Source organism: Elephas maximus, chromosome 21 (assembly GCF_024166365.1).
Source record: "Elephas maximus indicus isolate mEleMax1 chromosome 21, mEleMax1 primary haplotype, whole genome shotgun sequence".
In the NCBI taxonomy this organism is placed as follows: domain Eukaryota; kingdom Metazoa; phylum Chordata; class Mammalia; order Proboscidea; family Elephantidae; genus Elephas; species Elephas maximus.
Genome location: NC_064839.1, coordinates 58,924,938 through 58,950,916, shown reverse-complemented (window position 1 = coordinate 58,950,916; position 25,979 = coordinate 58,924,938). Strand labels below are relative to the sequence as shown.

The 25,979-nt window shown below is 40.2% G+C and overlaps 1 gene segment (V, D, J or C); it reads left to right on the top strand.

Annotated features, from left to right (window-relative positions):
• The window catches only part of LOC126064609 (immunoglobulin heavy variable 4-59-like), a 75,299-nt gene that overhangs the window by 16,894 nt on the left and 32,426 nt on the right, over positions 1-25,979 (top strand).

The following is a 25,979-nucleotide window of genomic DNA, read 5'->3' as shown; positions in this document are numbered from 1 at the left end:
ATTAGAGTACTTCGTCTTCTTGAGCTACCCTTTGAAATCTTCTGTTCAGCTCTTTTAATTCATCATATCTTTCTCTTGCTTTAGGTACTCTATGTTCAAGAGCTACTTGCACAGTCTCTTCTGACATTAATTTTGTGCTTTTCTTTCTTTCATGTCTTTTTAATGACCTCTTGCTTTCTTTACGTCAGATGTCCTTGATGTTATTCCACAGCTCATCTGGTCTTCAGTCATTAGTGTTCATCATGTCAAATCTATTCTTGAGATGGTCTCTAGATTTAGGTGGGATATACTCAAGTTTGTATTTTGGCTCTCATGGACTTGTTCTAATTTTCTTCAGCTTCAACTTGAACTTGCATATGAGCAGTTGATTGTTCTGCAGTTGGTCCCTGGCCTTGTTCAGACCTGATATAGAGCTTTTCCATCATCTCTTTCCACAAATGTAGTCGACTGGACTCCTGAGTATTCCATCTGGTCACGTTCATGTATATAGCCACCTTATTTTGTTGAAAAAATGTTTTTGCAATGAAGAAGTTGTTGGTCTTGCAAAATTTTAACATGCAATCTCTGGCGTCCTTTCTATCACCAAAGGCATATTTTCCAACAACCAGTCCTTCTTTGTTTCCAACCTTTACTTTCCAATTGTCAGTAATTATGAATGCATCTTGATTGCATATTTAATTAATTGCAAACTACAGAAGTTGGTAAAAATCTTTAGTCTCTTCATCTTTGTCCTTTGTGGTTGGTCGAAAGTTTTAATAATAGTCATATTAACTGGTCTTCCTTGGAGGAGTGCGCATATTATCTCATCACTGACAATGTTGTCGTTTAGGATAGATCTTGAAATGTACTTTTTGACAATGAATGTGACACAGCTCCTCTTCAATTAGTCATGCCTGGCATTGTAGACTACATGGTATTTTGATTCAAAATGGGCAGTACAAGTCCATTTCAGCTCACTAATGCTTAGGATATCAAGTTTTATGTGTTGTGTTTCATTTTTGGTGACTCCCAATTTTCCTAGATTCATACTTCATACATTTCACTGTCCAGTTTTTAATGGATATTTGCAGTTGTTTCTTCTCATTTTGAATCATGCCACATCAGCAGATGAAAGTCCCAAAAGCTTGACTCCATCCATGTCATTAAGGTCGACTCTACTTTGAGGCGGCAGCTCTTCAACATTAATATTATGAATTTCTTCCAACTTGAGGGGCTCCCCTTTCAGCAATATAGGGCAATATTCCTTTGTTATTCATAAGCTTTTCACTGGTCAGTTTTTTTGGAAGTAAACTGCCAGGTCCTTCTACCTAGTCTTCTGACTCTGGAAGCTCTGCTGAAACCTGTCCATCAAGGGTAACCCTGCTGGTATTTAAAATACCAATGGCAAAGCTTCCAGTATCAGAACTACTGGCTAGCCATCACAGTACAACAAACTGACAGACATGTGGTGGATACCGTTGAAAATAATATAGCTTGAGTTAATTCAATGTATTTTGTCTGCTGCCTATTCTCTTAATTTAAATGTTTAAGTATAGCATTTATGTCTCCTTTATTGACCAATTATTTATTTCCACTCTTATGAATTTCTAGTGTTTACCCTAGGGCTTATAATACATGTTTTAATTTCAGATATTATACCTGTGCGTATGGAATGTTAGGGTATTTCAGCAAATTGCCCAATTCCTCCCTCCCCATCCTTTGTCTCTTTGCTTTGTTCCATTCACTTTTACATGTCCTATAGAAATACAATACACATTTATTATTATTGCTTTAAGTGTAAGTTATAAAATAGAGGAACTAAAATGGGAAAAAGTGTTCACTTTCTTCTTATTTTATTTCTTATTCCTGAAGAACTTTTTTTTTTTTTTTAAGTCTTCTGGCAGATGCACATGCTGACCATACATTTTCTCACTTTCTGGTTCTAAGAGAAAATTTTTCACTTTTAAGAGATATTTACACTGGGTTTATAATTAGAGCTTACATTTTTTCTTTTTTTAAATTTAAAGATATCATCCCTTTGACTTTGTGATTCCCTGTATTGGACGAGAAAACCCAAAACCAAACCCATTGCCCTTGAATCGATTCCTACTCATTGTGACCCTACAGGACAGAGTAGAACTGCCGCAAAGAGTTCCCAAGGAGTGCACGGTGGATTCGAATTGTGGACCTTTTGGTTAGTAGCCATAGCATTTAGCCATTATGTGACCAGGGAGAATGCTACAAGTATATTTTCTGTTCTTCCCTGAGAAGTCCATCCTTCATCTTTTTGAATGACTTCAAGATTTTCTCTTTGTCATTGGCTATCAGGGGTTTTATATTATAAACCTCTGTGAGGGGGTGTGTGTGTATGTGTAAGTGTATGAATTTTTATCCTGCTTGCCATTCTCCGACATTTTTGGATCAGAGATTTGGTATTTGTCACTAATTTTGGAAAATTTTTGGCCATTATTTCTTCAAATATTTTTCCTTCCTGATTTCTCTTTCTTCTCTTTTTGCATACCACATGTATGCGTGTGTGTATATATATGGTCGCTATGAGTCGGAATCGACTTGATGGCAATGGGTATACGGAAACCCTTGTGGTGCAGTGGTTAAGTGCTAGAGCTGCTAACCAAGAGGTCGGTAATTCGAATCCTCCAGGTGCTCCTTGGAAACTCTATCAGGCAGTTCTACCCTGGGCTATAGTGTTGCTAGGAGCCAGAATCGACTCGACGGCAGTGGTTTGGTGTGTGTGTGTATATATATCTATATACACATATAAATATGTATATAAAGATATATATAGCACCTTTTCATTTAGCCCCACAGCTGTTGGATGATTTGTTCTCTCTTTTTTTTTTCTTTGCAATTTAGTCTAGCTACTTTCTGTGAACCAATTTAAAGCTCAAGCTTGCTTTTGACAGCTGTGTTGAGTCTATTTGATCAGCTTGTTGAAGGCATTCTTCATTTCTATTACTGTGTTGCTGATTATCAAAATTTCTTGTATTTCAATTTGATTATTTTTTGTGCTTTATGTCATTCTCCTGAAGTTGTCTATAGGATCTTGCAGTCAGTTTACACTTTCCTTCAGATTGTTGAGCATATTAATAAGAATTATTTTAAATTCCCTGTCGTATTTGATAAATTAAATACTGATCTTCACATAAAGTCTCTCTTACACTCTCTGTGACTCTGTGTCTATTCTGGTCTTTGTATAACTCAGATATGTTTAGGGCTAGGCTCTACAATAAACTTTTAGGACCTCATTAACATACACACACACCACACACACACACCACAAACCTATTTCTGAACATGATTACATCCACAGGTACAAGGACCAGGAATTTAACACATATTCCTGGGGAACATAATTCAATTTATCACACAATATTTTCTCAATGTGCCTGAGAATATGACAATCCCTCCGCACTCAACTACTTCAGGTTCTCTGGTGCCTAGATCTAGTTCCCTCCCACACCATGTAGAGGCTCCAAGAGCCCAGGGAAATGGAGGAAGGTAGGTGAAAGCCTGGCATGGCATTAAGTACAGCATCCAGGTGTCTCACTTTGTTCTCTCTGTCCTGTGTGTCCATCAAGACCAGGGCCATGGACTTAATTTAAGAAATGGTAAATAAATAAATTATGAATCTATTGCACAGCATGTTATCCTTGCCTCACAGACACACACACACATGCACACATACACATACACGCTCACACACAGACTCCTCTATTGAACTGAGGCTCTTTGTCCAGGTGATGATAGCATGATCTTTTTTGGTATATTGCACTTTAGTATCTGTCTTACATATCTAGTGTGGCTATAATATAAATGTCATAGATGAATGACTTAAAAAACAGAAATTTATTCTCTCCCGGTTTTGGAGGCTAGAAGTCCAAATTCAGGGCACCAGTTCTAGGGGAAGGCTTTCTATCTCTGTTGGATCCAGGGGAAGGCCTTTGTCTCCTTTCAACAACTGTGGGCCCAGCATCTCTTGGAGATCTTCATGTGTCTTTGCATCAGTCTTCCACCAGCTCAAGGAGGTTCTCAGCACAGGGACCCAGGGTCCAAACGACGAGCTACCTTTTCAGCTCTTCTTTTGTGGTGGTACTGAGGACCCTCACTCCCTGCCAGCTTGTCTCTCCCTTTATTTATTGTAAGATAAAAAAGGATAAATCTATATTCCAGGGACACTCCTGTTACATGTGGTCAGGGCTGTGACCTGAGTAAGGCTGTTGCATCCCACCATTACCCTGCCTCAATAATATAACAAATACCATCTAATCTTCATTAACATAGCCCAATCTTGCCTCATTGACACACAGAGCTCCGGAATTAGAGCACATCAGAAAATTGAGAATAATTACATCAGATTACAAAGTAGAGGATGACAATACAGTAATAGGAATTGTGGCTAGTCAAGTGGACATATGTTTGGGGGGCAAAATTCAAGCCATGACAGTATCCAAAACTGGAATGTCATTACTGAACATCAAAAAACACTTCAGATGACTTTGTTCTTTAGCAAATAGTGTCCTGTTTTGTCCTTGATATGAACTTAATATCATTTGTGTCCTGCAAAAACTTATGAACTTGAGACATTCTTCATACCTACTGTATGAAAACCACCTGGATTAAATATATTCCACTTTTACCAGTAAACCTTAAACCAAAACTATCTCCTGAAGTATTTTTTAAACTAAGCAATAGTTTAACTTAATTGGCAAACACTGTCTGCCTTGATCTGTGTGCTATTTAAGGAATTATCTTTATGCGATCAAATTGATGTAGAAATTGTCTAATAGGTGTATGTTTTGTTGTATATATTTTCACCAAAAGTAATACATTATTTTAAGACAATGTATGGAGTTAAATTGAAGAAGGAATGAACATTGCATAACATTATATAAGTGTTGAATAGCATGGGGCTGTCCTCGTCTGTATGTAGAGTTGGGGATATAGGCTGATTGAACTCTAGTCATGAGTTTTCAAACTCTTAATGTTGCAGAGATGGGCAAGTGTTTTAACTTCTCTGAGCACAGCTTTAGCTTTCCCATCTGTATGCAGAGAATATAATACAATGCAAACTTTACTAAATGGTTGAGAACATTAAATAAGGTAATATTGGAACCTGCTGACTACTTTTCATGCTAGAGAAAAGCTTAATAGATGTGTGCTGTCCTGATTGTTTCCACACACACTCCTCCCACCTTCTGTCCAGGGCACTTGCCTCTCCAGGTGAACTGCTCTGCCTATGACATTCATGTCACATAACCCCGGACAGAGAGGGAGACACGCAAATAGTACCCTACCCTCTTCTCATAAATACCCTCAAAGAACCTGCCCCTGGAGCTCTGGGAGAGGAGCCCCAGGCTCAGGTACTGTGCTGTTCCCGAGGATCTGTGAGCCCAGTCACAACACCATGAAGTTTAACCATTTCTGGGGTTGTCTTCTCATCCTTTTGCAAGGTAAGTATTGGAGATATGAGGGAGCGATGGAAGTTGAGTATGTAAGTGGGTGGAGAGTTGGGTTTCCTGAGCCTAATGATGGTGCTCTTTTTTTTTTTTTTTTTTTTTGCAGTTGTCCATTGTGAGGTCCAGCTGATGGAGTCTGGAGGAGACCTTACAAAACCTGGGGGTTCCCTGATACTCTCTTGTGTAACCTCTGGTTTTACCTTCAGCTATTATGGCACACACTGGATCTGTCAATATCCTGGAAAGGGGCTGGAATAGCTGGCAGGTATAAGGTCTGATGGAAGTCAACGATACTACGCAGAGTCCGTGAAGGGCTGGATTACCATCTCCAGAGATAACTCCAAGAACACACCGTATTTGCAAATGGACAGCCTGAGAACAGAGGACACAGCCATGCATTACTGTGCAAGTGACACAGTGAAGGGAGGTCATTGGAAGCCCAGACACAAACCTCCCTGCAGGAGACAGAAGCAGTCTGGGCTGTAGGGGGTGCCCATGCTCACCAAGTAGTACAGGGAGCTTCTGGGGAGCAAGTGAAGGGAAGGGATGGAAGGATTACTCTCAGAAGCTGTGGTATCCCCCATTTAGTCAGTGGCTCCTCAGGGACCTACATGAAAAATATTCTAGGGATCTTTCCTGATCTGAACATCAAAACTTTTCTTTTCATGGAGTCATCGTATCTGTCTTTCCCCATCTGCCCCAGGGCAAGTTCCACAGTAATGTTTCTTGAGGGGGTCTCTGTTTGCAATTCAGGTTACTATTTACTGCCATTATTTGCCAAGTTTAGAAAAATTTAGTATCTTCAACTATTCTGCTGTTGATCCTCATATTTGCCCTGCACTGTCAGATGGATCCCCATCTTTTCACCTAGGTGAGTGCCCCCCAGTTATCCTTCATGTAGTACCTTTCACTGATGATGCTCCAGGCCAAGTTGGTCATGTTGATGTGTGTTTATAAGAGGCCAAAAAGTATTTTGCCCCACGGGGCATGTGGTAGTTCTTGGAGTCATTTTTGGTTGTCTCAGCGGAGGGGCAGCGTACATTCCCACAAATCTGATAATTCTTTCCTGACCTGAGCTTATTTTTTCAAATTTCATGGAAACCTTAGTTCAACCCTCAACACATGCACACACACACATACTTGGCACACAGAAACCAGTACCCATTCATACCCCCCACTGGAGGACACCCTGGCCTCCTCAATGTGTACCATAAAGCTCAGAGTACTGTGTTATTTTAATTAGACCTAGGATTTGAGGTGTTTTCATCAAAGCTGTGCTCTGCCATCAACTCCTGCTCCTGGGTGTGACCTCCATCAGGGCTTTCTGCATTTTCCTTAGGGATTTGGTCCCACTGAAAATGGTAACTCTAATGAGCTGTGGTCTAGCGTGACTCTCACATATGCCTGGGGTTGGCTCACCATTGTCTGCACTGACTGTGAAAGGCTCAGCCATGTGTTTCTGAACCTCCATAGCTAAGCCTGGTTCTGTCCCACAGTGACATGTACAGGCCCCAGGACTCTGAGGGAACAGACAACCCCAGCATATAGGAACTGTCACATCTCCACCTGTATCCAGTTTGCTTTTTTCCTGTTTTGCAAAGCGTATCACACACCCAAGTTCATAGTCAGTTTTGGTGGGGTGAGGCATTGATCACATTGTGAACAGAATGAGGAAGGACATGTTGGAGCATAGTGGTAAAAGTCAGTCAGTGTGTCTGTATGTGTGTTTGAGTCTGTGTGTGTTTATAATTGAAATAGTAGAAGTGAGTGGACTTTTACCCACATGGATTTGTGGATGGAGGTATTACCTGATGGAACTTCAACCTCAGTTTTCTAAAGGAGAATAGAGGCTTTTGATGTCACCAAAGTTTCTGGATTGCTCGTGAAATGACTCTTTGGGTCAGTGCATCTGGAAATTGCAAGGAAGTGGCTCTTGGAGATGTCATAAAACTTCGACTCTGGTCAGTCTGCAGAGCTCACTGGGTTACAAAGAATAATGCACTACTTCAGGAGATTATATCAAATGCACCTGGTGTAACTGACTGATCATTTAACGCTGGGCCAGAGACACTGTCAGAGAGAGGCAGGGTGAGCCCAGACATAGCCGCCGTGCAGGGAGTGCAAGGGGAATTCAGGGGACACTTAGGACCTGCTATCTAAGGGGACCAGCCCAAGGATCACGGGCAAAGAAGACTGGGGAGAGGTTTCCCCTGAGCACATGAGTTTTACTTTAAAAAAAAAAAATCTAAAGTTCAAGTTCAGTTGGCCTGCTGATGTGTTTATAAATATTCTACTCCATCGATAGTGTTTGCCTAACTTAATAACACAATGGGTACCACAGGGAAAGAGGTGATTTTGTAGTACTTATAGAAATCCTATGGAGCCCTGGTTTCACAGGTTTTAAGTGCTCAGCTGCTAAAGACAAGGTTGGTGGTTCAAAGCCACCAGACGCTTCTTGGGAAGTCTGCTTTAGTAAAAATTATAACCTTCGAAACCCTGTGGAGCAATTTTACTCTGTTCCACAGGGTCAGTATGGGTCAGAGTCAACTCTAGGCCATGGGTTATAAATATCTTAATTGTGAGGAGCAGAAAACAGGATGGTGTCACTAATTCAGTGGATCCTGAATTTTGGAGGTACTCTGATCCCAGGAAAAAGAGACTAGTATGTCAAGCCTGGAATGGGTGTGTGAGAGGAAGTCGGTGAGTAAGAGTTGGTGGCAGGTGCATGGCTCCAAACTGATCAGTAATTAATTAGTAAAGTTGGGGAACTTTCAGAACTGAAAATACATAAATTATGTGGACTCAGGTGATAAGACCCAAAGCTACTGAAAACAGATTCCTGGGAATGATTTAAAAGCTATAAGTATAGCAATAGTTTCGTGCAATTCCTCTTATCAGTGGGATTGGAAACACAGCCTTCACTGACTCATCAGAGGGCTGGTCTGAGAACCAGGAGTCTTCTTACTGAACAGCCTGGAAGCTCAGGAAACCCAGACAGGGGCCTGGGGAAATTGCCTCAGAGTGAGGAGCAGATTCCACAGCTTCCCATGGATCCTGCGGGACACACATGTGCAGTAACAACAGTCCGTGTCTCGGAGTGACCCAGGGGCTGTGCCTGGTGCTTGAGGGGACCACGATGATGTCCATAAACCTGGTCAGCATCATAGTAGGTGATGGGCTGCAGAAAAAGTCCAGGTTGTCTGTGCACCAAGGAAAGTGGGGCCACAAGAAGGAGCATCAATGTGGGTGCTGCACCCCTCAGCAGGAAGACCTCTGTCTGCACGGTGTTTGGGAACACACATGGTACACGTTTATCAACAAGGATTGTCACTTGTACCCTCATAATTGCATTGCTTCATTGTGCCTGTATCTTCTGTCTTCTTCTCTCAGGCTGTGTCAGGTCTTGAGCTATGAAATATTCTGCCTCTTGAATATTCAAACAATTTTTTTTTATTGTGTTAAATATGGATATACCTGTGTCCTTCCCACCACCACCCAGAGAATCACCAAATAACCATGCTTCTCTCCATCAGAAGCCTGTGAGAGCACAACTCCCTCACCATTAACTGAAGCTGGGGAATCCTCTTCTTGGTGGCAGTAGCTTCAGTAAATGGGTCCCCAGTCCCAGGCTGAGGAGGAGGCTGTGGCCAATCACAGTGGATTTCATCCACTCTCATCTTCTGTCCAAAGGTGGTTGCTCCCAGGTCCATCTGGTGCCCCTGTTGGGTGAGGTGAGGAAGGATGTGTCATCAGTGAAGGTCTCCTGCAGGGCTCCTGGGTACACTTTCTCCACCTACTATGTGCACTGGATTCAGCAGGCGAATGGAGAAGGTCTTGAGTGGGTGAGACAAATTAACGCTGAAATTGCGCTGCCTCCACCCTTTCTTGAGGGACCATGACATGCCACCTGGCTAGAGAGATACCAGCTTGCCGCCACCCTGGTTCTGGCCTGTGCCAGTGGCCAGTTCATCCAGATACATATTGGTTCTTTTTTGTTTCTGTTTCTTCTCTCTCTCTCTTCTTTTCTCTCCTCCCACCTACCTAGCCTCATGCACTGCCCCGCCCCTTCTGGATGGGCCACACCCCCAGGCTATAGAAACTCTAGCTCATGGCCACCTCTGGACTGCCCTGCCCCCATCAGCCAGCTTCCTCAGCCCCTTATTTTTTATTTTTCTTTATCTTTCCCTTACTTCCTTTTCCTTCTCCCTCCACCTAGGTCCTGCACTGCCTCAGCCCCTTCCTGACTGGCCCTACCTTTATGCCAGGTAAGAGAGAAGCCAGCTCTCAGCTGTCCCTGTTGTAACCTGTCCCCAAAGGCTGGTTCCCTCAGCTCTGTATTTTTATTTTTATTTATTCTTTTCTCCTCCCTCTTTCTCTCTCTCTCATCCTTCCATTCCTTTTTCCCACTCACCTAGCCCACTGAGCTGCCCACTGCCCCTTTTAGACAGACCATTATAGCTCAGCTCAGCTCCAGAGCACATTGCCTCCCTGGGTGAGCCCTGCCCCCAATCTCAGGCTGCTACTGCACAGCCATTTTACTGACTTATTTTTATTATTTTTCTTTTGTTTGTTTCTCTCTGTTCTTTCACTCCCCCTTTCCTCCTGTCTCTGTGCACCTGAGCTGAGCTCTGTGACCCCAAGGACACTTGCTTGGACCTCTGATCCCTGGGCTTTAGTTTGAAGACTTACCCTAAACAGATGTAGCCTTATTAACATAACAAAGAAAATCCTATTCCCAATAGGATTTCATCTATACATATAAGGAATAGGATTCCAACACATATTTTGGGGGGAGACACAATTCAATCCATAGGATTTCTCCATTTATTTACGTGCCCTGTTACAATTCTCTGTAATATTTTGAAGTTTTAGGTGTAGAGATTTAAACATGGTATTTCACAGCTACTTATATTTTTATATATTTGAAATTTTGGCAAGTGGAATAATTCTCATTTTCACTTTGGTATCTGTTTGTCTTCCTAATATATAGAAATACAACTTATGTGTTTACTTTGTATCCAATAACCTTAAAAACACTTCATTTATTCTTATACTATGTCTGTTTTTATTTTTATGTGAACACAGTTATATGACATCTAAATAATGAGGGTTTCATTTTTCCCCTTGTTGCATTAATATTGTTGAATTGAATGCCTGTGGTGGACATGCTTGTCTCTTTCATGATCTCTAAGGAATTCTTTAATAATATTCTGTTTTTAGTTATCTAGTGTTGCTCTGACAGAAATACCACAAGTGGATGGCTTTAACAAGGAGAAGTTTATTTCCTCACAGTAAAGTAGGCTAAAGTCCAAAATCAGGGTGTTGGCTCCAGGGGAAGGGGAAGGCTTTCTCCCTCTGTTGGGTCTGGAGGAAGGTCCTCATCCTCAGTCTTCCCCTGGCTGAGGAACTTCTCAGGCACAGAAAGCCTGGGTCCAAAGAATGTGCTCTGCTCTGGTGGTGCTTTATTGGTGGTACAATGTCCCCAACTCTCTGCTTGCTTCCCTTTCCTTTTATGTCTTGAAATATAAAAGGTGGTGCAGGCCACCTGAGGGAAACTCCCTTTACCTTGGATCAGGGAGGTTACTTGGGTAAGGGTGGTGTTACAATCCCACTCTAATCCCCTCAACATAAGATTACAACTACAAAATGGAGGACAACCATACAATACTGGGAATCATGGCCTAACCAAGTTGATACATTTTGGGGGGGACATAATTCAATCCATGACATATGTCATTAGATCTGATGTCCTTTATGTAGATACCAAACACCAAAAAACCAGTTGCCATCAAGTCAATTCCGACTCATAGAGACCCCATAGCACAGAGCAGAACTTACAGGGTTTCCAAGGAGCGCCTGGTAGATTCAAACTGCCAACCTTTTGATTGGCAGCCTTAGCTCCTAATCACTATGCCCAGGGTTTCCTTTATGTAGATAACGTGTATGAAATTTAGTCTTTTTTTTGTTTGATAATTTTAGATTTTTCTCTTATTTAGATGAATCGTTTGTGAATTTTGAACTTTAACATTACCTGAATAAACAGCACATTGTTGTAATATATTAATTTTTAATATATTGCTATGTTTTTTTTACCAAAGTTCCAGATTTCTGAATGTAAGTCCATAAGAGATATATGTCTGATATTTTTTATTCTCGTGAAAAACTTGCTAGTCTTTGGATCCAAATGTATGTTGGGCTTATGAGTGTTCTTTTGCTGTGACCCCAGGGAAACTTTCAGCAATGAGCCCACAAACCATAGAAGTCATTCCGCGTGGTCTGTTCCCAGGTATCAGGGGTCTCCATATCGTTGGGATAACTTGTTCCTTCAGAGAGGGAGACAAAGGCAATAGCAGTAAAGGCAGTTCACAATTTTGGCACCACGTGTCACGCATTTTTTCTCTAGATACACTGGCCATTTTCCACACACTTCCCGCAACGCAAAGGGAGCAGGGCAGAGAAGTATCTTGGGGTGAGGTGGCCTTGAGCTGGTATAAGACAATGTGACACCCAGAGCCCATGACATTAAAAAATTATTTACCGCAGCCCTGACTGAGTACAGACCTATGTTTCCTTTCATTCTCACCAAACACGCTACCTTCTTGGAGAGGTCAGTGCACAGCCCTCAGCAATGAACAGACTATGGTTGGATGTCCATTTCTTCTCTTTTTGTTCATTCTGAATTTAATTGCTGATAAGGGCTCATATCATAGAGGTATCCAGACAGTGTCCACATTTGAAAAGGGTAGGGGGTGACAGGAAGAGTAACTTTGAGCATCAAGTCCCAGGATACGTTCCCCCCTGCCCTCACTGGATCCAGAGGTTAGGGGGTAGGGTGGGGTAGGGGCTGAGGTCTGCGGGACAGCTCATATATGACCACAGGGAGAAAGTCATGCACATCTGGCCCCTCCCCTGCTCATGAAAAGTCATCGGTCACCTGTCCTTGCAGGTCTTGGAGGAGCCACTCCTGTCTGTGCCCTTCCTCATTGTTCACACCTTGGGACCATGCCAATATGGGCTTTCCTTCTCATCACTGTCAAATGTAATGTTCCTCCTGCATCAAGTCAACTGTGACTGCTCCACATGGGACTGTTCTTTGTGTTATTTCTGTGTACACATGTCCTGTGTGAAGTTCAACTGGAGAAGTCAGAGAAGGAGGATGGGAATATAAGACAGGCTGAGGATCCTTTGAGCTTTTCCTGGAAAGGCTCTGGATTCATCTTCACTCACTACAGGATGTACTGGGTGCACCAAGCTCCAGGGAAGGATCTGGAATTGGTATCAGGAGTGAATTAACTAAGACAGTGTTCTCATTGGTATTCTCCATCACTTAAGGAAGACTCAGAATGTCCAGAGTCAACCCTGCCAGCATAGTCTCTCTTAAAATGCCCAACCTGAAATCTGAGGGCACAGTCATTTATTGCTGTAGGAGAGACATGGTGAGGGGAAGTCAGTGAGAACCCAGACACAGTCCTTCCTACAGTGTGAGGGGGAGGGGTCTGGGCTGCAGGGGGCAATCAGGATGCACCAAACACAGGGCCCATCTCAAGAACAAGTACAGAGGAAGATCAAGGTTTACTTTTAACCTTGATGTTTCGTGCTCCTGACAAATGTCTTATCCAAAAACCATTACCATTCCATCTTTGTAACTTTCTGGTTTCTCTCACCATACAGGGATTAACTCAGAACACAGATTCCACTCAATTTTTAATCCTCGAAATTTTTGACTTCTTTTATTAATACTGTTTCAGTAAAATTTTAATCCTCAATCCAAACTTTACCACCATGCTAATAGTTTTGCATTTTCTAACTATTGTAGTTATAGCAGAACACACACTTTTATCAGTAAAATATTCCGAATATACCTTGGTCGTGCTCCATTGCTGCCCTTTTTCCTGTCTTGCATGGAGCTGAAACACCCTTTTAATGACTTGTACCCTTCACGTTTATCAGGAAAGAAAGACTAGTCACCGGAAAAGGACACCATTTTTGCAAAAGTTATGAGCTCAAACATAGTGATGATTGTCAGGATGGCACAGGACCAGGTAGTGTTTTGTTTTGTTGTACATAGGGTCACTATGAGTTGGAACCGACTTGATGGCACCAAAAAACAACAAGACGCTCTATGCATAACTGAGTAACACATAGTTTAGAAACAGTTACCTTTTTACATTTATTATATTTAGCAAGAATATTTTTTATATTTAGATGCACCAAAGCATATATTTACATTTGTGAATTAGGATTGAATTAAACAGGCATACACATAGAAGAACATAATTATGGAACCCTGCCTTACACTATAAACTCAACTTCAAATGGATTGGTTTGAATAATATGGAGGAAATATATGTGTTGTGTGTAAGGATGTGTATTTTATTTTATTTTATTTTTGGCATGTGTACCTGTGCCTGTCACTGCTGGAGATGAGTGTGTCTGTGCTTGTGAAATTACAATATGTTGTAAACATATCTAAGCACATAAAATCTAATTTTTTTTATGTGCTGAAGGATAATAAAACCAAACCAAGTGAAAAGTCCTAATAGGATCTTGATTGGTAATGTTATGATATCTCATACATATAGCATTTATTGCTAATAATTCACAAAAATGCCCAATTTTTCTTTAAAAGACTCCTGAAGTAGAAAATGTCAATTTGATTCTTTCTGAATATCAGTATAAAATTTCTAAAGATGAAATGCGCTAATCCGCACTGGCCAAGAAAAAAAACTCATTATAATATAAAATTTATCCAAAATATAGGAGAAATTAAAATAAATTAATGATGCCATTTCATTGTATGGAGTTTAAGATCCGATGTTTTGCATAATTCACTGATACAAATATTTGTCATCTGTTCAGAAAGAAATTTAACTGTCTCTTAAAATTTCATTATGAAGAAGGGAGTAATGCCATACTGTTAATCTATTCTATAAATTCTTGTGATTTTTATATTTGACGGTTTGCCTTTTATAAACTTTCTATTTAGAGTAATATTAGATTAACAGGACAATTGCAAAGAAAATACAGAGGGTAACACCTTGCATAATTATGGTGCATTTGTAATAATTAAGAAATTAACATTGCTACATTTATATTTACCAAAGTGCTGACTTTATGAGAATTTTACTAGTTTTCCACTCATGTCCTTTAGTTGTTTTTGCTCCAAGATTCAATTTAAGACACCATATTGTATTTAGCTCTCATATTTCCTGAGTCTCGTCAGTGATACTGTGTGCTCTACTATTTTTCAGTGACGTGATCTATAAATGGCAATTAGGTTAATAGTGCTTTTCAGATCATTTATATCCACAATTATTTTCTTCCTACTTATTCCATCAATTGGAGCGTGAAGTGTTTAGGTCTCCAACTATAATTGAAGATTGGTCTATGTCTCCTCTAAAAAAATAAAATAAAATAAAAATGTCTCCTCTGGTTCTATTAATAGGTATTTTTATGTGTTTTGGAAAATCGGCCCTTTACCGTTATGCAATGTACCTCTTTAAGACTAAAAATCTTTTTTTTGAAGTCTGCTTTATCAGAAATTAATATCACTTCTGAAGCTTTGCTTTTATGGTTTATATTTATCCACCTTTTACTTTTACCTCTCTGTATATTTATATTGAAAGCCCTTACTAGTTTTGAGTTTGGGCTTGCTTTTTACCCAATATGACAATTATCCTTTTGTAGCTGATGTTTTTAGATGATTATCATTTAAAATGAATAATGATATAGTTCCGTCTTGCTAATTGTTTTCTGTTTGCTGAAATTTTTCTGTGTTCTTTCGATTTTTTCTACTGTTTCTTCTCTTAATTTAAATGTTTAAGTATAGCGCTTATATTTTCTCTGTTGACTTATTATTTTTTTCCTCTTTATGAACTTGATTCTGCCTTCATATAATATTCTATCCCTTCATGTAGAATGTTAGGATATTTTAGCAATTTTTCCAATTCCTCACTCCCCTCCCTTTGTCTTTTTGCTTAGTTCCATTCTGTTTTACATTTTTTTATTTTTATAGTTAAACATATACACTTTTTTTTATTAAAGAGTCAGTTATAAATTAGAGCCAATAAACTGAGAAAAAAATTCAATTTCTCCTTGGTTTTATTCCTTATTGCTGAAGAACTTCTTTTTGGTGCCCTGAGGGACACACATGCTGGTCATACTTTTTCTCATTTTCTGGTTCTAAGAGAAAACCTTTCAATTTTAAAAGACATTTTCACTGTGTGTAGAATTAGTGTTTTACTTTTTTTTTCCACTTCAACAATTTAAATAGATCATCCCATTGTCTTTATGATTCCTCGTATTTGACGGGAAGAGGGCTATAACTACTTTTTCTGTTCCTTTCTAAGAAATGCTTCTTTATTCTTTTCGCTTGCCTTCAACATTTTCACTTTGTCTTTGGCCTTCAGGTGTTTTATTACTATATACCTCTGTGAGTGTTTGTGTGCGTGTGTGTGAATATTTACCCTGCTTGACATTCTCTGAGATATTTGGAAAGGAGATTTAGTGTTTGTCACTAATTTGGAAAGTTTTTGGCAATTATTTCTTCAAATATCTTTCCTCCCCGCTCTCTCTTTCTTCTCCTTTTCTATACCATTTATACATATTTGTGCCATTTCGTATTGCCCCTAGCTCTTGGATGTGCTGTTCCATTTTCCTGAATCTTTTCCCTTTGCAATTTGGTCTAGGTAATTTCCGTCAGGCAGTTTAAAGTTCACATTTACCTTTGACAACTGTGTTGAGTCTGTGGTTCAGCTTATTGAAAGTGCTATTCATTTGTTACTGTCTTGCTGTTTATCAAAATTTCTTGCATTCAATTTGCTCTTTCCTTGTACTTTTCATCATTCTCCTGAAGTTCCCTGTTGGATCCTGAAGTCAGCCTACCACTTCATGCAGAACTTTTAATATATTAATAAGAATTCTTAAAATCCCCAGTTTAATTTGGTATATTATATATTGATCCTCACAGGAAGTCTCTCCTACACACTGTGTGTCTCTGTGTCTATTCTGGTCTTTGTATAACTCAGAAAGGATTACGGTTAGGATCTGCCCTACATTGTTATTACATCATTAACACACATGCACACACAAAAACACATAGACACACACACACAAAACTATTTTGATTCATGGTTACATCCACAGATAGAAAGATTGAGAATTCAATATGTATTTTTGGGAACAGAATTCAATTGATAACACATTATTTTTTCTAAGTGCCTGAGAATACAACAATCCCTCCTCACCCAGACTACTTTAGGATTCCCAGTCCACAGATTTAGTTCCCTCCCCAGCCATGTAGAGCCTCCAGGTGTTTAGGAAAATGGAGGAAGACAGAAGAAATCCTGGCATGGCCTTAAGTATAGTGACAGATGTCTCACTTTGTTCTTTCTGTCCTATGTGGCCATCAAGAGCAGGACAACGTACTTAATGTAAGAAATTGGAAATAAATAAATAATGACTATTGCATATCATGTCGTCCATGCCTCAGACGCTTTCTCTCTCTCTCTCTCTCTCACACACACACACACACAGAGGGTCCTCTATTGAACTGAGGTACATCGTCCATGTTATGTTCCCATTGTCTTTTTTGCAACAGTGCAGCTTAGGATCTGTCTTAGCTGTCTAGTGTTTCTATAATAGAAATATCATAAGTAGGTGACTTTAACAAACAGAAATTCATTCTCTCCTGGTTTAGGAGGTTTGAGGTCCAAATTCAGAGTGCCAGCTGTAGGGGACCTTGAGGGGAGGCCCTCGTCTCCTTTGAACATCTTTTGGTCCTGCATTTCTTGGAGATCTCCATGTGTCTTGGCATTAATCTTTCCCAGTTATAGTAGTTTCTCATCTCAGGGATCTGGGTCCAAAGGATGCACTCTGCTCCCAGCTCTTCTTTCTTGATGATACTGAGGCCCCTCAATCTTTGCCAGCTCCTCTCTCCTTTTACCTCTTGTAAGATTAAAGGTGATACAGGCCATGCCCCAGGGAAACTCCTCTTACTTCTCATCAGGTCTGTGACCTGAGTAAGGGTGTTGCATCCCACCCTTGTCCTGCCTCATTAACATAACTGACATAATCTAATCCTCATTAACATAGCCCAGTTAACACATAGAGGTAAGGATTTACAATACATTACAAAATTGAGGGTAATTATGTCAGATCACAAAACAGAGGACAACCACACAATACTGGAAATCATGGCCTAGCCAAGTTACCCCTTATTTTTGGGGACACAATTCAATTCATGACAGTATCCAAAGCTGGAATCACATTACTGGGCAGCAAAAACCCCTTCAAATGAATTTGTTCCTTAGCAAATTATGTTCTGCCTTGTCCTTGATGTGAACTTAAATATTGTGTCACACAAGAACTTAGGCACTTGTGATGTTCTTCATATGAACTGTATGAAAAACACCTGGATTAAATATATTCCACTTCTAAAGTAAACCTTAAACCAAAACTATCTCCTTCAGTATTTTTTTTTTTTTTATAATAACTTTTATTAAGCTTCAAGTGAACGTTTACAAATCCAATCAGTCTGTCACATATAAGTTTACATACATCTCACTCCCTACTCCCACTTGCTCTCCCCGTCTTGAGTCAGCCCTTTCAGTCTCTCCTTTCTTGACAATTTTGCCGGCTTCCCTCTCTCTCTATCCTCCCATCCCCCCTCCAGACAAGAGTTGCCAACACAATCTCAAGTGTACACCTGATATAATTAGCTCACTCTTCATCAGCGTCTCTCTCCCACCCGCTGACCAGTCCCTTTCATGTCTGATGAGTTGTCTTCAGGGATGGTTCCTGTCCTGTGTCAACAGAAGGTCTGGAGAGCATGGCCGCCGGGATTCCTCCAGTCTCAGTCAGACCATTAAGTTTGGTCTTCTTATGAGAATTTGGGGTCTGCATCCCACTGCTCTCCTGCTCCCTCAGGGGTCCTCTGCTGAGCTCCCTGTCAGGGCAGTCATCGATTGTGGCCGGGCACCAACTAGTTCTTCTGGTCTCAGGATGATGTAGGTCTCTTGTTCATGTGGCCCTTTCTGTCTCTTGGGCTCTTAGTTGTCATGTGGGCTTGGTGTTCTTCATTTTCCTTTGCTCCAGGTGGGTTGAGACCAATTGCTGCATCTTAGATGGCTGCTTGTTAGCATTTAAGACCCCAGACGCCACATTTCAAAGTGGGATGCAGAATGATTTCATAATAGAATTATTTTGCCAATTGACTTAGAAGTCCCCGCAAACCATGTTCCCCAGACCCCCGCGCTTGCTCCGCTGACCTTTGAAGCATTCATTTTATCCCGGAAACTTCTTTGCTTTTGGTCCAGTCCAATTGAGCTGACCTTCCATGTATTGAGTGTTGTCTTTCCCTTCACCTAAAGCAGTTCTTATCTACTGATTAATCAATAAAAAAAACCCTCTCCCACCCTCCCTCCCTCCCCCCCTCGTAACCACAAAAGTATGTGTTCTTCTCAGGTTTACTATTTCTCAAGATCTTATAATAGTGGTCTTATACAGTATTTGTCCTTTTGCCTCTGACTCATTTCGCTCAGCATAATGCCTTCCAGGTTCCTCCATGTTATGAAATGTTTCAGAGATTCGTCACTGTTCTTTATCGATGCGTAGTATTCCATTGTGTGAATATACCACAATTTATTTACCCATTCATCCGTTGATGGACACCTTGGTTGCTTCCAACTTTTTGCTATTGTAAACAGAGCTGCAATAAACATGGGTGTGCATATATCTGTTTGTATGAAGGCTCTTGTATCTCTAGGGTATATTCCGAGGAGTGGGATTTCTGGGTTGTATGGTAGTTCTATTTCTAACTGTTTAAGATAACGCCAGATAGATTTCCAAAGTGGTTGTACCATTTTACATTCCCACCAGCAGTGTATGAGAGTTCCAATCTCTCCGCAGCCTCTCCAACATTTATTATTTTGTGTTTTTTGGATTAATGCCAGCCTTGCTGGTGTGAGATGGAATCTCATCGTAGTTTTAATTTGCATTTCTCTAATGGCTAATGATCGAGAGCATTTTCTCATGTATCTGTTGGCTGCCTGAATATCTTCTTTAGAGAAATGTGTGTTCATATCCTTTGCCCACTTCTTGATTGGGTTGTTTGTCTTTTTGTGGTTGAGTTTTGACAGAATCATGTAGATTTTAGAGATCAGGCGCTGGTCGGAGATGTCATAGCTGAAAATTCTTTCCCAATCTGTAGGTGGTCTTTTTACTCTTTTGGTGAAGTCTTTAGATGAGCATAGGTGTTTGATTTTTAGGAGCTCCCAGTTATCGGGTTTCTCTTCATCATTTTTGGTAATGTTTTGTATTCTGTTTATACCTTGTATTAGGGCTCCTAGGGTTCTCCCAATTTTTTCTTCCATGATCTTTATCGTTTTAGTCTTTATGTTTAGGTCTTTGATCCACTTGGAGTTAGTTTTTGTGCATGGTGTGAGGTATGGGTCCTGTTTCATTTTTTTGCAAATGGATATCCAGTTATGCCAGCACCATTTGTTAAAAAGGCTGTCTTTTCCCCAGTTAATTGACACTGGTCCTTTGTCAAATATCAGCTGCTCATACGTGGATGGATCTATGTCTGGGTTCTCAATTCTGTTCCATTGGTCTATGTGTCTGTTGTTGTACCAATACCAGGCTGTTTTGACTACTGTGGCTGTATAATAGGTTCTGAAGTCAGGTAAGGTGAGGCCTCCCACTTTCTTCTTCTTTTTCAGTAGTGCTTTGCTTATCCGGGGCTTCTTTCCCTTCCATATGAAATTGGTGATTTGTTTCTCTATCCCCTTAAAATATGACATTGGAATTTGGATCGGAAGTGCGTTAAATGTATAGATGGCTTTTGGTAGAATAGACATTTTTACTATGTTAAGTCTTCCTATCCATGAGCAAGGTATGTTTTTCCACTTAAGTATGTCCTTTTGAATTTCTTGTAGTAGAGCTTTGTAGTTTTCTTTGTATAGGTCTTTTACATCCTTGGTAAGATTTATTCCTAAGTATCTTATCTTCTTGGGGGCTACCGTGAATGGTATTGATTTGGTTATTTCCTCTTCGGTGTTCTTTTTGTTGATGTAGAGGAATCCAAGTGATTTTTGTATGTTTATTTTATAACCTGAGACTCTGCCAAACTCTTCTATTAGTTTCAGTAGTTTTCTGGAGGATTCCTTAGGGTTTTCTGTGTATATAATCATGTCATCTGCAAATAGTGATAACTTTACTTCTTCCTTGCCAATCCGGATACCTTTTATTTCTTTGTCTAGCCTGATTGCCCTGGCTAAGACTTCCAACACGATGTTGAATAAGAGCGGTGATAAAGGGCATCCTTGTCTGGTTCCCGTTCTCAAGGGAAATGCTTTCAGGTTCTCTCCATTTAGAGTGATATTGGCTGTTGGCTTTGCATAGATGCCCTTTATTATGTTGAGGAATTTTCCTTCAATTCCTATTTTGGTAAGAGTTTTTATCATAAATGGGTGTTGGACTTTGTCAAATGCCTTTTCTGCATCAATTGATAAGATCATGTGGTTTTTGTCTTTTGTTTTATTTATGTGATGGATTACATTAATGGTTTTTCTGATATTAAACCAGCCTTGCATGCCTGGTATAAATCCCACTTGATCAGGGTGAATTATTTTTTTGATGTGTTGTTGGATTCTATTGGCTAGAATTTTGTTGAGGATTTTTGCATCAATGTTCATGAGGGATATAGGTCTATAATTTTCTTTTTTTGTAATGTCTTTACCTGGTTTTGGTATCAGGGAGATGGTGGCTTCATAGAATGAGTTGGGTAGTATTCCGTCATTTTCTATGCTTTGGAATACCTTTAGTAGTAGTGGTGTTAACTCTTCTCTGAAAATTTGGTAGAACTCTGCAGTGAAGCCGTCCGGGCCAGGACTTTTTTTTGTTGGGAGTTTTTTGATTACTGTTTCAATCTCTTTTTTTGTTATGGGTCTATTTAGTTGTTCTGCTTCTGAATGTGTTAGTTTAGGTAGGTAGTGTTTTTCAAGGAATTCATCCATTTCTTCTAGGTTTTCAAATTTGTTAGAGTACAATTTTTCATAATAATCTGAAATGATTCTTTTAATTTCATTTGGTTCTGTTGTGATGTGGTCCTTCTCATTTCTTATTCGGGTTATTTGTTTCCTTTCCTGTATTTCTTTAGTCAGTCTAGCCAATGGTTTATCAATTTTGTTAATTTTTTCAAAGAACCAGCTTTTGGCTTTGTTAATTCTTTCAATTGTTTTTCTGTTCTCTAATTCATTTAGTTCAGCTCTAATTTTTATTATTTGTTTTCTTCTGGTGCCTGATGGATTCTTTTGTTGCTCACTTTCTATTTGTTCAAGTTGTAGGGACAGTTCTCTGATTTTGGCTCTTTCTTCTTTTTGTATGTGTGCATTTATTGATATAAATTGACCTCTGAGCACTGCTTTTGCTGTGTCCCAGAGGTTTTGATAGGAAGTATTTTCATTCTCGTTGCTTTCTATGAATTTCCTTATTCCCTCCTTGATGTCTTCTATAACCCAGTCTTTTTTCAGGAGGGTATTGTTCATTTTCCAAGTATTTGATTTCTTTTCCCTCGTTCTTCTGTTATTGATCTCTAGTTTTATTGCCTTGTGGTCTGAGAAGATGCTTTGTAATATTTCGATGTTTTGGACTCTGCAAAGGTTTGTTTTATGACCTAATATGTGGTCTATTCTAGAGAATGTTCCATGTGCGCTAGAAAAAAAAGTATATTTTGCAGCAGTTGGGTGGAGAGTTCTGTATAAGTCAATGAGGTCAAGTTGGTTGATTGTTGTAATTAGATCTTCCGTGTCTCTGTTGAGCTTCTTACTGGATGTCCTGTCCTTCTCCGAAAGGGGTGTGTTGAAGTCTCCTACTATAATTGTGGAGGTATCTATCTCGCTTTTCAGTTCTGTTAAAATTTGATTTATATATCTTGCAGCCCTGTCATTGGGTGCGTAAATATTTAATATGGTTATGTCTTCCTGATCAATTGTCCCTTTTATCATTATATAGTGTCCTTCTTTATCCTTTGTGGTGGATTTAAGTCTAAAGTCTATTTTGTCAGAAATTAATATTGCTACTCCTCTTCTTTTTTGCTTATTGTTTGCTTGATATACTTTTTTCCATCCTTTGAGTTTTAGTTTGTTTGTGTCTCTAAGTCTAAGGTGTGTCTCTTGTAGGCAGCATATAGATGGATCGTGTTTCTTTATCCAGTCTGTGACTCTCTGTCTCTTTATTGGTGCATTTAGTCCATTTACATTCAGGGTAATTATAGATAAATAAGTTTTTAGTGCTGTCATTTTGATGCCTTTTTATGTGTGTTGTTGACAATTTCATTTTTCCACATACTTTTTTGTGCTGAGGCGTTTTTCTTAGTAAATTGTGAGATCCTCACTTTCATAGTGTTTGACTTTATGTTAGTTGAGTCGTTACGTTTTTCTTGGTTTTTGTCTTGAGTTATAGAGTTGTTATACCTTTTTGTGGTTACCTCATTATATACCCCTATTTTTCTAAGTAAAAACCTAACTTGTATTGTTCTATATCGCCTTGTATCACTCTCCATATGGCAGTTCAATGCCTCCTGTATTTAGTCCCTCTTTTTGATTATTGTGATCTTTTACCTATTGACTTCCATGATTCCCTGTTATGTGTATTTTTTTTTAATTAATCTTAATTTGTTTGTTTTTGTGATTTCCCTATTTGAGTTGATATCAGGACGTTCTGTTTTGTGACCTTGTGTTGTGCTGATATCTGATATTATTGGTTCTCTGACCAAACAATATCCTTTAGTATTTCTTGTAGCTTTGGTTTGGTTTTTGCAAATTCTCTAAACTTGTGTTTGTCTGTAAATATCTTAATTTCGCCTTCATATTTCAGAGAGAGTTTTGCTGGATATATGATCCTTGGTTGGCAGTTCTTCTCCTTCAGTGTTCTGTATATGTCGTCCCATTCCCTTCTTGCCTGCATGGTTTCTGCTGAGTAGTCAGAACATATTCTTATTGATTCTCCCTTGAAGGAAACCTTTCTTTTCTCCCTGGCTGCTTTTAAAATTTTCTGTTTATCTTTGGTTTTGGTGAGTTTGATGATAATATGTCTTGGTGTTTTTCTTTTTGGATCAATCTTAAATGGGGTTCGATGAGCATCTTGGATAGATATCCTTTCGTCTTTCATGATGTCAGGGAAGTTTTCTGTCAGAAGTTCTTCAACTATTTTCTCTGTGTTTTCTGTCCCCCCTCCCTGTTCTGGGACTCCAATCACCCGCAGGTTATCCTTCTTGATAGAGTCCCACATAATTCTTAGGGTTTCTTCATTTTTTTTAATTCTTTTATCTGATTTTTTTTCAGCTATGTTGGTGTTGATTCCCTGGTCCTCCAGATGTCCCAGTCTGCATTCTAATTGCTCGAGTCTGCTCCTCTGACTTCCTAGTGTGTTGTCTAATTCTGTTATTTTATTGTTAATCTTTTGGATTTCTACATGTTGTCTGTCTATGGATTCTTGCAACTTATTAATTTTTCCAGTATGTTCTTGAATAATCTTTTTGAGTTCTTCAACAGTTTTATCAGTGTGTTCCTTGGCTTTTTCTGCAGATATCCTAATTTCATTTGTGATATCATTAAGCATTCTGTAAATTAGTTTTTTATATTCTGTATCTGATAATTCCAAAATTGTATCTTCATTTGGGAAAGATTTTGATTCTTTTGTTTGGGGAGTTGGAGAAGCTGTCACGGTCTGCTTCTTTAAGTGGTTTGATATGGATTGTTGTCTCCGAGCCATCACTGGGAAACTAGTTTTTCCAGAAAATCCGCTAAAAAAAAACTGCAGTCAGATCCCTATCAGAGTTCTCCCTCTGGCTCAGGCTATTCAGATGTTAATGAAGCCGCCTGGGGAGGGTGGGGGAGGGAACAGAGAGATAGGAGAGTAGCACCTCAGAATATAGCCAGAGTTGCTTGTCTTGCTTGGAATGACTCTTATATCTGAGATTCCCGCGGGCGCGTCGCCTATGTGTGCTGTCTGTGTGGAGATTGCCCCCGGGGGGTCTGGCCCGCTGGAGTCACGGTCAGATCCTCCGCTTCCAGCCCCACGGCCAGCGTCAAGGCTCCCCTACTGGGACGGTGCACTCTCGACTCCAAAATCAGTCGCTGCCTCCCGGGGACTTCTCGTCCCTCCAGCCGCGTGGCCGTGCCGCCCCCGTGAACCAGGTGGGCCCCCTCCCGGGGTTAGTTCAGATGGGTGGAGTAGCTCCCCGTGCTTGTGCCGCGACCGAGTGTCCCGGCTGGAACGCTGTTCTCCCCGCTCCAATACCAGTCGCTGCCTCCCGGGGACTTCTCCTACCGGCTGCGTCCCACGCCGCCTGCGCGACCCGGATGGTCACCTTCCCGGGGTTAGTTCAGGGGGTGGAGCAACTCTCCGTGTTTATGGCGTACCTGCGTGCAGTCCAAATCCCTGTGGGACGGTTCCCCGGCTCGGATGCTACTCTTTCTGCTCCAAGATCAGTCACTGCCTCCCGGGGACTTCTCCTAACGGCTGCGTCCCACGCCGCCCGTGGAACCGGCTAGTCCCCCTCCCGGGGTTAGTTCAGGGGGGTGGAGCAGGTCTCTGTGCTTGTGCCGTACCTGACTGGTATGCTGGCTCCAGGCTCTGGAAACAATCGCTGCTTCCCCGTATTAGTTCGTTCTCCGTCTCTAAATCTGTGTTTGTTGTTCAGGGTTCGTAGATTGTTATGTATGTGATCGATTCACTTGTTTTTCCATGTCTTTGTTGTAAGAGGGATCCGAGGTAGCGTCTGCCTAGTCCGCCATCTTGGCTCCGCCCTCCTTCAGTATTTTTAAACCAATCAAATGTTTAACTTAATTTGTAAAGAATGTCAGCCTTGAGCAGGGCACTATTTAAAGAATTATCTATTTGTGAAAAAATTGACAACTAGAAAGATTAGATGAGAAGTTTAGGGGTAGTGATTTTGTGTTTATGGTACAGGAAGAATTTGGAAAAGGATAGTGAGAATGGTTGGATGACTTGAAGAATGTGATGAATGCCACTGAATTGTACATGTAGAAATTGTTGAATAGGTATTAGTTTTGCTATGTATATTTGCACCAAAAATAATACCTTATTATAAGAAAACGTGTGGAGTAAAATTACGAAGGAATGAACATTGTGTAAGGTTATATAAATGGTGACTAGCTTGGGATTGGACTTGTCCATGGACAATATTGAGGGTATTGACTGACTGAAGTCCGGTGATAGCTATTCCAACTCTTAACTTTGCAGAGAGGGGCGAGTGTTTTAACTTCTCTGAGCATAACTTCAGCTTTCCCATCTGTATGTGGAGGACCTAGAGTAATGAAAACTTCACTAAATGGTTGAGAACATTAAATAAGGTAATAAGGGTACCTACTTACCATAGTTTCATGCATAAAGAAAAGCTCAATATATGTCTACTGCCCTGATTGTTTCCACACATACTCCTCCCACCTTCTGTCCATGGTACTTGTCTATCCAGAAGAACCACTCTGTGTATGGCAC